Source organism: Centroberyx affinis, unplaced genomic scaffold (genome assembly GCF_046629955.1).
Source record: "Centroberyx affinis isolate AG114_WGS23_722 - 3 ecotype Tasmania unplaced genomic scaffold, CSIRO-AGI_Caff_v1 ptg001927l_1, whole genome shotgun sequence".
Classification (NCBI taxonomy): Eukaryota; Metazoa; Chordata; class Actinopteri; order Beryciformes; family Berycidae; genus Centroberyx; species Centroberyx affinis.
In genome coordinates, this window is record NW_027280289.1 from 1 (window position 1) to 10,800 (window position 10,800).

The window sequence follows — 10,800 nt, forward strand, 5'->3', positions numbered from 1 at the left end:
CGCATTTATAAAATACAACTATACACTTACATACAACCATGCATACATTTTAAAATGCCATAAAAAACAACAATATACAACACAAAACAAACACAAAAACAAAAACAGACCCCAAAGACTTCAGCTATCCATCTTTTGTTCAAATAAATATTAGATTAGATTATATTAGATTAGATTATATTATATTAGATTAGATTAGATTAGATTAGACTGGACTTGACATCCTCCAGTCTCTCTCCACCTGGTGGACTTGGAGGGAAACCTGCTGGATCGCTTTACGGCACAAAGCAGGACTCGTTTCTACTTTGTGACTTTATGAGTTTCAGTCCATGATGTGCTGGTTTCTGCTGCTTTACGACATGCAGCGCAGGCTGGATGTGAGCCTGCAGGGTCTGGACCTGCAGGGTCCGGACCTGCAGAACCAGCACGGGCCGGTCGGTCCAGAAGTCCAGTGAAGATCAAACTGAGAGAGATTACCGTTTTCTTCTGAGTCTGTCCAGTGAAACGTCGTGTGCTCAAGGGGAGGAGCTTCTTCTTCTGTTTGTGGGTGAAAGTAAAAATCATTTGACACTCAAACTATAAAGATATTTCTTGCTTTGTGTGCAAAAAAAAACGAAGTTTGGCAGATTATCAGAACGCTGGCAACATTACATTTAGACATGAACATTGTTTTCTTTTTTTCTTCTTTTCTTTCTTTTCTTTTACTTTGTTTATTGGGTTTTCAACGTAACCAGCATTTATACAATAATTGCACTTGTAAATTATTTCGTATAAAATATAGAACAACACATCGACAACAACCAATACATGAACATCGTTTTCTTAATCTATTCTTTATCTGTGTGTGTGTGTGTGTGTGTGTGTGTGTGTGTGTGTGTGTGTGTGTGTGTGTGTGTGTGTGTGTGTGTGTGTGTGTGTGTGTGTGTGTGTGTGTGTGTGTGTGTGTGTGTGTGTGTGTGTGTGTGTGGTGTGTGTGTGTGTGTGTGTGTGTGTGTGTCCAGAACCTGTACCTGAACTTTGGGGAGATTGGTACCAACATCAAGAATCTGATGGAGGACTTCCAGAAGAAGAAGCCTAAGGAGCAGCAGAAGCTGGAGTCCATCTCCGACATGAAGGTGAGAGACGCCGTTCCAGACCCGACTCTCTCTCTCTCTTTTCCGATCCATCCATCGATCGCCTGTCGATTGATCGGCGGCCCGTGCGTGTCGCCCCCCCCCCTGCAGGCCTTCGTGGATAACTACCCCCAGTTCAAGAAGATGTCGGGGACGGTGTCGAAGCACGTGACGGTGGTGGGCGAGCTGTCCCGCCTGGTGTCCGACCGCCAGCTGATGGAGGTGTCAGAGGCGGAGCAGGAGCTCGCCTGCCAGAACGACCACTCCAGCGCCCAGCAGGTAACACACACACACACACACACACACACACACACACACACACACACACACACATACACACACATTTCACTCATTTAGCTGAATGTTCTGTTTCATTCTGATCTTCAGTCTTCTGCTTAAAGTCTTCAAATTAGTTTCTTAGTCAAATATAAACAGTGAAGTTGATCCTCTGTATGAATTTCTTTCCAAAGCCTTTGTCTTTCCATCAAGGCAAAGAATCTAAAATATAAGATAGTTTGGATTTGTTTTAACACAATTTTAACTAAAATGTGGACAATAGTAAAAATAAAGAGAAGTGTGGTGTGACCAGACTGGTGACTGGTAGTTTAAATCCAGGGCGAGAAATTAGTCGATTAATCCCAATTATAATTTTGATGATCAATTATTTTCCTCTGTTTTATATCATTATAAAATACATAATTTGGGTTTTTTGGCTGCTGCTCAGGCGAAGTAAGAAGAACTGAGATGGACATTTGTCTTTATTTTTGACATTTTATAGACTAAACGATTAATCGATTAATCGAAAAAATGATCGATAGATGAATTGATAATAATCATTAGTTGCAGCCCTGCTGTAGAATCAGATGAAGAGACGAGAGCAGAGTTTTATTCGGCGTCTTTCTCCCCTCTTTTTTTTTTTCCTCGTGTCTCCGCCTGGGAGTCGAGTTCAGCCAGTGAACATCCAGGAAGTTTAGACGCTAGACAGCCAGCCAATCAGGAGCCAGTGTGATACAGAGCCTTGGTTATGTGTTGATTTGATTGGCTGACAGGCAGAGAGAGTACGGTGGCCCGCAGGGACAAAGTCTGAGAACAGGAAGAGACCAAAGACTGAATATAACGAGGCGTTTAAACGTCTAAAAGTTCTTTCACCTTCCCTGACTTTAGTATTATTATCATTATTAGGGTCGGTGGTGGTAATAACAGCAGTAGTATTATTTTTGTCAGGGGGTGTCAGAGGTAGTATTATTATTAGCGTTTCTTTTGTTTTTAAGATTTATTTATTTATTTATTTATTTATTTATTTAGTTGGTTGATTAATTGATTAATTAATTAATTGATTGGTTGATTGATTGATTAATTAATTATCTATTTATTTATTTATTTTTGTATTATTACTTATTATTAATCTATCTCCCATCCACTTTATAGACCTCTTTCCTAGTCCGACAATGTGGGACACAGGCAGGCACACACACACACACACACACACACACACACACACACACACCAGATCAACACAATACCCGACAACTAATGTCACTTTGCTCTTTTGTTTTCTGGCTAGACTTTTATTAATTGTTCTGTCCTGTATTTATTGTTTTGTTTTTCCCGTGTTGTCCTGTCAATGTTCTGTCTTGCAATAAAAAAAAAAAAAAAATGTCTGTGGATTTGTCTCAATTTTCTGCTTGAGACAAATCCTACTGACCAGGAAGCAATAAATACTGAGTCACACACACACACACACACACTCTCACACACACACACACACACACTCACACACACACACTCTCTCACTGACCCCTCCTGTGCTGTGTGCAGTGTGTGCGGCGCCTCCTGCAGAACCCTCGGGTGTCGGAGCTGGACGCGGTGCGCCTGGTGATGCTGTACGCTCTGCGGTACGAGCGCCACAGCAGCAGCGTCCTGCCGGCTCTGATGGACGAGCTCGGCAGGAAGGGAGTGAGCGAGCGCCACCGCAGGGTGAGCATGTGACCCGCAGCACGCTCTGCTGATTGGCTGCTGTGAGAGGAGGAGGTGGCGGTGGGGACTCGCGTCACGTGACTTGGACTCGAGTCACAGCTTGAATTGCTTGAGACTTGACTCGATGCGTGAAGAGAAGGCTTGAGACTCGACTCTGGTGACTCAGGACTTGACTTGGGTTCTGGTGACTTGGTACTTGACTTGACTTGGGTTCTGGTGACCTGGTGCTTGACTTGATTGGGTTCTGGCGACTTGGGACTTGACTTGGGTTCTGGTGACTTGGGTTCTGCTGACCTGGTACTTGACTTGGGTTCTGGCGACTTGGGACTTGACTTGGGTTCTGGTGACCTGGTACTTGACTTGACTTGGGTTCTGGTGACCTGGTGCTTGACTTGACTTGGGTTCTGGCGACTTGGGACTTGACTTGGGTTCTGGTGACTTGGGTTCTGCTGACCTGGTACTTGACTTGGGTTCTGGCGACTTTGGACTTGACTTGGGTTCTGGTGACTTGGGTTCTGCTGACCTGGTACTTGACTTGGGTTCTGGTGACCTGGTACTTGACTTGACTTGGGTTCTGGTGACCTGGTGCTTGACTTGACTTGGGTTCTGGCGACTTGGGACTTGACTTGGGTTCTGGTGACTTGGGTTCTGCTGACCTGGTACTTGACTTGGGTTCTGGCGACTTGGGACTTGACTTGGGTTCTGGTGACTTGGGTTCTGCTGACCTGGTACTTTATTTGGGTTCTGGTGACTTGGGTTCTGGTGACCTGGTACTTGACTTGATTTGGGTTCTGGTGACTTGGGTTCTGCTGACCTGGTGCTTGACTTGGGTTCTGGCGACTTGGGACTTGACTTGGGTTCTGGTGACTTGGGTTCTGCTGACCTGGTACTTGACTTGGGTTCTGGTGACCTGGTACTTGACTTGACTTGGGTTCTGGTGACCTGGTGCTTGACTTGACTTGGGTTCTGGCGACTTGGGACTTGACTTGGGTTCTGGTGACTTGGGTTCTGCTGACCTGGTACTTGACTTGGGTTCTGGCGACTTGGGACTTGACTTGGGTTCTGGTGACTTGGGTTCTGCTGACCTGGTACTTTACTTGGGTTCTGGTGACCTGGTACTTGACTTGACTTGGGTTCTGGTGACCTGGTGCTTGACGCGACTTGGGTTCTGGCGACTTGGGACTTGACTTGGGTTCTGGTGACTTGGGTTCTGCTGACCTGGTACTTGATTTGGGTTCTGGTGACTTGGGTTCTGGTGACCTGGTACTTGACTTGATTTGGGTTCTGGTGACTTGGGTTCTGCTGACCTGGTACTTGACTTGGGTTTCTGGTGACTTGGGTTCTGGTGACCTGGTACTTGACTTGATTTGGGTTCTGGTGACTTGGGACTTGACTTGACTTGGGTTCGGGTGACTTGGGTTCTGCTGACCTGGTACTTGACTTGGGTTCTGGTGACTTGGGTTCTGGTGACCTGGTACTTGACTCTGACTTGTACTCTGATGACTTGAAAAGGTTTCTAAAGTCTTGACTTGAGATCTTGTGTTTGTGTAAATGACTTAGATTGAAAGTGATGAGATTTGTTCCAGCAGACGACTGAATTTAAATTCTGTTTTCTGAATTTGTATGGAATGATTGAATTTATTGAAGTTGAAACTGATTATAGAAATCAAACTCATGATGCTCTTACCAAGTTTTGATCCTATTAAAACCATATTGCATTGAAAAGTCCTAGATATTTAGTTTTCTTTAAGATATTAAATTGATACTGGACTCTTGATTTGTTCTGACTTGACTTGCTGTTCTACATTTAGACTTGGGACTTGACTTTAATGACTTGGACTCTGGGCAGTACAAGGCGGATGTAGTTTGTGTAGCAGGTGAACAAACTGTTAACACAAAATAAAACCAGATGCTGAGCTATAGTGCTTTAAAAAACAAAACAAGTTTGTACCACAGTGAGTTGGTTATAAAAGACAAGAATAAAAATGCAAGAAGAAGAATAAACAAAAAACAAAACTTAAGAGCAGAAAATGAAGTGAAAGCAGAGAGTGGAAGGCTCGCTGTGCATCAGGTGACCTGCAGTGACGTCTGTCTGCCACCAGGTGGAGCCACTTCACCTGATCACAGACCAGCAGGATGAGATGAGAAACAGAACAGACCTCAGATCAGAGCAGCTTCACTGGCCAATCACAGCTGAGCTTTCAATAAAACTGTAACAAATGACTCTCATCAGATTCTGTTAACAGTATAAGAAACACAGTTTATATAGATGTGTAAACTAATATTATAGAGGGATTTACATACAAGTACAGACTGTAAGACACCGGCGTTCTTGCCTTCATTCTTCTGTGTGTGTGTGGTGTGTGTGTGTGTGTGTGTGTGTGTGTGTGTGTGTGTGTGTGTGTGTGTGTGTGTGTGTGTGTGTGTGTGTGTGTGTGTGTGTGTGTGTGTGTGTGTGTGTGTGTGTGTGTGTGTTGTATTTTTGTGTATCTGTGAGGACCAAATGTGTTAGTTTAGTTTCAGACCAGGATTAGGGTTCAGGGTTCAGGGTTCAGGGTTCAGGGTTCGAGAATGAATGGAGTCAATGGAATATTACATCTATAGTAATACAGACGTGTGTGTGTGTGTGTGTGTGTGTGTGTGTGTGTGTGTGTTCTCCCAGATGGTCCATTCTCTGGTGGAGTACGGAGGGAAGCGAGTCAGAGGAAGATGACCTCATCACGCCGACCGACGCCGTCGCCATCACCAAGCAGTTCTTCAAGGGCCTCAAGGTACGCACACACACACACACACACACACACATATACACACACACACACACACACACACACACACACACATACACACAACACACACACACACACACACACACACACACACTCCCCGTAAGATACATGTCGACTAAGACCTGTGATGCTTCCTTTGATTTTATTGTGTGTGCGTGTGTGTGGTTTCTCTGTGTGTGTGTGTGTGTGTGTGTGTGTGTGTGTGTGTGTGTGTGTGTGTGTGTGTGTGTGTGTGTGTGTGTGTGTGTGTGGTTTCTGTGTGTGTGTGTGTGTGTGTGTGTGTGGTTTCTCTGTGTGTGTGTGTGTGTGTGTGTGTGGTTTCTGTGTGTGTGTGTGTGTGTGTGTGTGTGGTTTCTGTGTGTGTGTGTGTGTGTGTGTGTGTGTGTGTGTGTGTGCAGGGTGTGGAGAACGTGTACACGCAGCACCAGCCGCTGCTCCATGACACTCTGGATCAGCTGATCAAAGGCCGACTGAAGGACAGTCAGTTCCCCTACCTGGGAGCCAGCAGCCTGAGAGACAGGTGCACACACACACACACACACACAGACACACACACACACGCGCACACACACACACACACACACACACACACACACACACACACACACACACACACACGCACACACAACATTTTTCATTTCCAAGCATGCAAACTGACAGCTGACTTTTCATCTTCCCTTTTATATTCTACCTGAGATCTGTATTTTATTTGCATTGTTTTTGTTTTTATTTTTATTTTTTTATTTATTTATGTATTCATTTATTCATTTTTTCATTTTTTCATTTATTCATTTATTCATTTATTCGTTTATTCGTTTATTTATTTTATGGACTGCTATGATAGGAATTAAAGTTTCCAGTCAGTTTCAGTCGAACTCCAGGAAACGCATCACAGCTGGACTCGCTCCTGATTGGCCTCCTACAGAATGACTGAAATCCGTCCAATCAGGGTCCAGTTTGCACTCAGCAGGTTCACCTCATTTGAGTCGGAGGAGCCGCCGCTGTCGGCCAATCAGGAGCCAGGATTGTGACGACTCAGTCTGCACATTCGTTCAGTTTAACTTTGAACTAAACTATTTACCTGCAGAACATCATGAGGAACTTTATGATCCTGAGACAGAGGAGAGAGAAACTGAATCATCAATAATCGATCAATAATATGGAGCTTTAAGAAAAGTGCTGTGAAGACAAAGCTATTATTATTTTTATTCTAGTTCATTTTTGTTCTTTTTATCGATCTCTGTGTTGTTCTGTCGTTTTTGTTCTTGTTATTCCTTTTTGTTCTTGTGTTCTGGATCTGTTCTGGTTCTGGATCTGGTTTTGTTCTGGTTCTGTTCTGTTCTGGATCTGGATCTGGTTTTGTTCTGGTTCTGTTCTGGTTCTGGTTCTGGATCTCATTTTGTCTTCATTTTTGTTCTGGTTCTTGGTTTTGTTGTTCTTGCCCTCGTTCTGCCTTTCGTTCTTGCTCTCATCCCTGCTGTGGAGAAGCAGCTACTTAATGTGACGTGTGTGTGTGTGTGTGTGTGTGTGTGTGTGTGTGTGTGTGTGTGTGTGTGTGTGTGTGTGCGCAGGCCTCAGGACATCATAGTGTTCCTGATTGGAGGAGCCACATATGAAGAGGCTCTGACCGTCTACAACCTGAACCGCAGCATGCCAGGAGTCCGCATCGTGCTGGGAGGAAGCACCATACACAACACCAAGAGGTCTGCCACACACACACACACACACACACACACACACACACACACACACACACACACACACTTAAACCATCAGTATATCAGATTCATGTTGCTGCCTTGCTGTAACGACTGTAAACCAATGAGAGCCTCTATCTCACTCCAGTAGTATTGTTAGTTCTAGTGTTTCTCCACATTGAGACTACATTTCCCATCAGCCCCGTTGCTTCCTGCCCCCCTCCCCCTCCCTGAAGAGTGACGTCTCTCTCAATTCAGTTCAATTCAATTCAATTAAATTCAATTCAAAAGGGCTTTATTGTCATGGGAAACATATGTTTACATTGCCAAAGCAAGTGTGAAATAAAAACAAAAAATGTACGTACAATTAAAGATAAACTAGAATAAAGAAATGTGTGAACAGAGCTGTGTAACATTGCAACATTGCAATCAAATATATACATAAGAGTAGGTAAAATTAACTTAAAAATACAAACAGAAAAATTGTGCTTTTGCTGTTAAAAAAATAAATAAATAATATATATATATAAGTAAAGATAACTTAAAATAAAAATAGAAAAATGTGGGTATTGCAGTTAAAAAATATATATACAAATAAATGAGAACTGTGTAAACACTGCAACTGCAATCTCTCTCTCTCTCTCTCTCTCTGTGTCTCTCTCTGTCTCTCTCCCTCTGTCTCTCTCTCTCTGTCTCTCTCTCTCTCTCTCTCTCTCTCTCCCTCTGTCTCTCTCTCTCTCTCTCTCCCTCTCTCTCTGTCTCTGTCTCTCTCTCAGTTTCCTGGAGGAAGTGACGTTAGCGTCGGGTCACGGTGGCGACAGAGCACAAGGAGGCGGACGCCACGGCAGCAGGCGCTGAACACACACACACACACACACACACACACACACACACACACACACACACACACACACACACACTGAAAAGCTTCTCTTCAGTATTCATGGATGCACGACAACATTCCTTCTCTCTGTCCCATGTTACCTTTTTGTTTTGATTCGGTTGGGAACCAAAATGGCGGGTGTGTGAAAACATCCTGTATTATATAAAGTGTTGTATGTTGGAAAGTTTCGTCTCTCGGTTTGTCAAACTGTGGCTCGGGGTCCTGAAACGGGTCGCCTGAGTGCAGTTTCATCCTGGATCCTGGACTGGAACCTGGAAGCTTCTGGAAACTGAAACTTGTTTGACTTTGCTGTGCCGCTTCTCTGTCAGGTGGAAACCTCTCAAGCAGTCTTGTTTTCAGCCTGATATTTCTTTAGTTTATGTAATTGGTTTTGTAAAATGTTGTAGAATTTTTCACTTGTGAAACCTTCAAACAAAGGGAAAGAATTTTCCCTTTTCAGGACATTTCACTAGAGGAGGCAGAGAGGCTGAGGACTGCTCAGTATTTCACAAGACAAAAAGCAAAAAATTTAGAAAAATCTGAAAAATTACACATGATAATAAATTTGTACGCTTGGAAAATGTTTTTATCCTATCACATAAATCATGTTGTGACCATTCTAAAATTATCTCACGACCCCCTGGGGGTCCCGACCCCCAGGTTGAGAACCGCTGATCTGATCCACCAAGCAGCTCTTATTCATAAAATCTTTTAAAACCAGAGGTGAGACCAAGTCAACTCTGCTCGAGTCCCAAGTCTAAAGTCTGGAGGCTCAAGTCTCAAGTCAAGTCCCAAGTCTAAATGTAGATTACCAAGTCAAGTCCAAGTCAAGTCCAAGTCATTAAAGTCAAGTCTCAAGTCTAAATGTAGAACAGCAAGTCAAGTCAGAACAAATCAAGAGTCCAGTATCAATTTAATATCTTAAAGAAAACTAAATATCTAGGACTTTTCAATGCAATATGGTTTTAATAGGATAAAAACTTGGTAAGAGCATCATGAGTTTGATTTCTATAATCAGTTTCAACTTCAATAAATTCAATCATTCCATACAAATTCAGAAAACAGAATTTAAATTCAGTCGTCTGCTGGAACAAATCTCATCACTTTCAATCTAAGTCATTTACACAAACACAAGATCTCAAGTCAAGACTTTAGAAACCTTTTCAAGTCATCAGAGTACAAGTCAGAGTCAAGTCCCAAGTCACCAGAACCCAAGTCAAGTCAAGTCTCAAGTCTTCTCTTCATGCATCAAGTCGAGTCTCAAAACACGGTGAAATCTTTGTTCCTGATTGGCCCGTGGCCTCGTCTGTTTTCTTGTTTCTGTGTGAAGATGCTTTGCTGCTGTCAGATGGAAACCGAGTGTCTTCTTCGTGTTTCTGAAGTGAAACTAAAACCAACATGGAAGCTGTCAGCAGCAGCCGTGATGTTCTGTTGTTTTGGGTGGAACGTCCCTTTAGATCCTCTGTAAGGTTTCTGCTGTTCTTTAGTCCAGAGACAGACTGACTAAATGTGAATATTTTAAAGGTAAAACACCAATAAATGAGAGATGTAACAGCGAGGCCGGGTGTCGTTACTTCTGTTTGGTTTGTCACTTCTGTATTTGGCTCCACTTTACTTTGTAGACGGCAGAGAGGAACCAAGGAAGTGCAACAGACGAGGAAGCATCCAGACTGCAGGAGAACGGCTGAAGATTAGAGTTAGTGCGTTTTGATTGATTTTTTTGTATTGATTTTCTTTTATTTTCATGTCATGCACACAAAGTGCCCAACCCTCATGGGTTTACAAGACACCAAAGTTACAGTTGCAGAGGTCACACATTTCATTTCATTACAAAATTACAGATTATTATACAGCTCGGTCTGCCTTCTCTCCCAAGCTTGGCAAATAAAATCTGCTACACAAAAGATTCCCCTTCTTGAAGCACAACTCAAGTTTTTCATAATCATCCAGCCCAAAGAAATCAACATAAACAGAGGACATTTTACTAAAAAGTAAATCCCTCACGTCCTCGTAGACAGGACAGTAAAACAAAAAATGAACCTCATTCTCAGTTTCACCAAACTCACACAACAAACAGAGTCTGTCTCCTCTGCAGTGACTTTAAACCTGCCGGTCTCTAGGGCTAAAGGTAATGTTCCTGAACGTAACTGTGCACATAGGGATCTTTGTCTTTTGTTCAAATTATACTTCACATAAGGTTTTAGCTACTCTTTATGAGACAATAAATTCGTAATTTTTGTTTATACCATATATCAACAGACCATTTTTCTTTATACATGAGAAACATTTTACTCCTAATCTCCTGAATATCACAAAGTAACCTGTTCTGGAAAATGAATGACAAA

At 42.9% G+C, this 10,800-nt stretch overlaps 1 pseudogene; it reads left to right on the forward strand.

The window, feature by feature from the left end:
* The first annotated feature begins 359 nt into the window (after positions 1-359).
* Positions 360-10,008, forward strand: LOC139653551 (vacuolar protein sorting-associated protein 45-like; annotated as a pseudogene).
* Positions 10,009-10,800: the final 792 nt, after the last annotated feature.